This window comes from Triticum dicoccoides, chromosome 6A, assembly GCF_002162155.2.
Source record: "Triticum dicoccoides isolate Atlit2015 ecotype Zavitan chromosome 6A, WEW_v2.0, whole genome shotgun sequence".
NCBI lineage: Eukaryota > Viridiplantae > Streptophyta > Magnoliopsida > Poales > Poaceae > Triticum > Triticum dicoccoides.
The window spans coordinates 554,537,972-554,540,539 of record NC_041390.1 but is presented as its reverse complement, the minus strand read 5'-3'; positions in this window follow the sequence as shown (position 1 = coordinate 554,540,539).

Genomic DNA, 2,568 nt, shown 5'->3' with positions numbered 1-2,568 from the left:
GGCGGCTCGGTGCGGCTAGGGTTTGGGCGTGGGCGCGGGTGGGCTTCGGCGGCGGGGCGGCTCGGCGCGGCTAGGGTTTGGGCGCGAGCGCGGGTGCGCTTCGGCGGCTGGTGGGCTTCGGCGGTGGGGCTGGCGCGGCTTATAAAGCCCCCCCGAGTGGAGTCCCGCTCGGGTATGGCCCGGAGTCAGTTGACTTTTTAAAAAAAATAATTCCCACGTGCAGAAAAATAAAGAAAAGAATTACTAAACGGACTCCAAAAATCCCGAAATAAATTTTCCCCGTCCTCTAAAAATATGCCGGACCAGGTGAACATTTATTTGGGCCTAAAATGCATATTTTTTCCTAATTCAAATAAAATAGCGATAAAACTCTGAATAAATAATCTTATTTGACTTTAATATTAAATCTCCAATATTTCTTTATTTTGAGGAAGTCATTTTATCCTCTCTTTTTTATTTTTATAAAAGAAATATTCGAAGATAAAATAATTAAAATCAAACGATCCTCTTTTCAAAATTCGAGAAAACTCGAATATGAAAATAAGGAAATCCCCAACTCTCTCCATGGGTCATTGAGTTGCGTAGAATTTCTAGGATCAAACCAAAATGCAATAAAATATGATATGCAATGATGATCTAATGTATAACATTTCCAAATTGAAATTTTGGGATGTTACATGTCATCATTAGGAGGATTGTCTTCGGGATGAGCATTGTCTTCAGGTTGACTAGGTGCAGAAATGATAAGTTCCTCTTCAACCTGAGCTTCATATGGTATGATTTCTCCAGTTCCCACAAGCTTGATGGATTCACTAGGTGGAATTTCATCTAGCACATTTGGCAGGTGCTCTCTTTGCGAGCCGTTAGTTTCATCGAACCGCACATCCACAGTTTGAACCACTTTATAGTGAAAGAGGTTGAAGACTCTATAGGAGTGTGAATCCCTTCCGTAAGCAAGCATAAAACCTTCATGTGCTTTCGGTTCAAATTTTGAAGTGTGATGTGGATCCTTGATCCAACACCTAGCACCAACTACTCTGAAGTAACTGACATTTGGCTTCTTACCAGTAAGGAATTCATAGGATGTCTTCTTCAGAAGCTTGTGAAGATAAACACGGTAGATCACATGGCATGCAGTATCAATAGCTTCAGGCCAAAACTTTCTCGGAGTCTTGTATTCATCAAGCATCGTCCTAGCCATCTCAATGAGTGTTCTGTTCTTGCGTTCCATGATGCCATTCTGCTGCGGCATGTATGGAGCTGAGAACTCATGAGTGATACCCAAGGTATCAAGATAAGTGTCGAGGCCGGTGTTCTTGAATTTTGTGCCATTGTCACTTCTGATGTGCTTGATCTTCACGCCATAGTTGTTCATGGCACGGTTGGCGAAGCGTCTGAAGACATCCTGCACTTTAGTCTTGTAGGGGATTATGTGCACCCATGTATATCTTGAATAATCATCAAGAATGACGAAGCCATAGAGACAAGCAGTAGTAGTGAGAGTAGAGTAGTGAGTAGTGCCGAATAGGTCCATGTGTAGCAGTTCGAAGGGTTGAGTTGTTGTCATGATTGTCTTCGAGGGATGCTTGGCCCTCATCATCTTTCCAGCTTCGCAGGCACCGCATAAGTGATCCTTCTTGAACTTGACGCCTTCGATGCCTATGACATGCTTCTTCTTTGGGAGAGTATGAAAGTTCCTCATGCCAGCATGCCCTAGCCTCCGATGCCAGAGCCAGCACTCTGAAGCTTTTGCAAGAAGACATACGACAAGTTGTGGTCCTGCTGAGAAATCTACCATGTACAAATCATCTTTCTGATACCCTTCAAAGACTAGATACTTGTCAAATTCCATGAGAACAAGGCAATGATATTTTCCAAATATCACAATCATGTTCAAGTCACAAAGCATTGAGACAGACATTAAGTTGAAACCAAGGGATTCAACAATCATCACTTTATCCATGTGCTGATCCTTTGAGATTGCAACTCTACCTAGACCCAATACCTTGCTTTTACCAGTGTCAGCAAATGTGATGTGACTCTTGTCAGATGGACGTAAGGTTGAGTCCATGAGAAGACTTCATTCGCCAGTCATGTGGTTACTGCATCCACTATTAATAATCCATTCTGAAGTAGCTGGTTTCATACCCTACAGTGCAGTTAGGGGGATAGGCTTCACGAAGAGTATTGTGAAGCATAAACATTTGACGAGCAAGTGGATTATGAAAGCTTAGATCGAGGTTAGGACTGATAGGATGAGTAGCAAACAACTCAGGAACGAAATACATAATAAGATCATTTGGGCATTCAATCTTGCGCCCCACAAGATGTTTTAGGTCCCCAGCAATAGCATCTGACGCCTTTGATTACCGGCTGGAGACCTTTCCCTGCAAAAGAGAGTTAAGTCTTCTTAACCACCCACATTTTCAGGGGTGGCTTCGAAGCAATGAGTCTAAGTGCAGCATCTGAGAACTTTGGCTTTGGAGCCCTAGCAAATAGTCTTGCTGGAGGTGAATAATACTCATAAGAATAAGCAGAGTAGTTCTTGGTTTTATGAACATGGCGGTT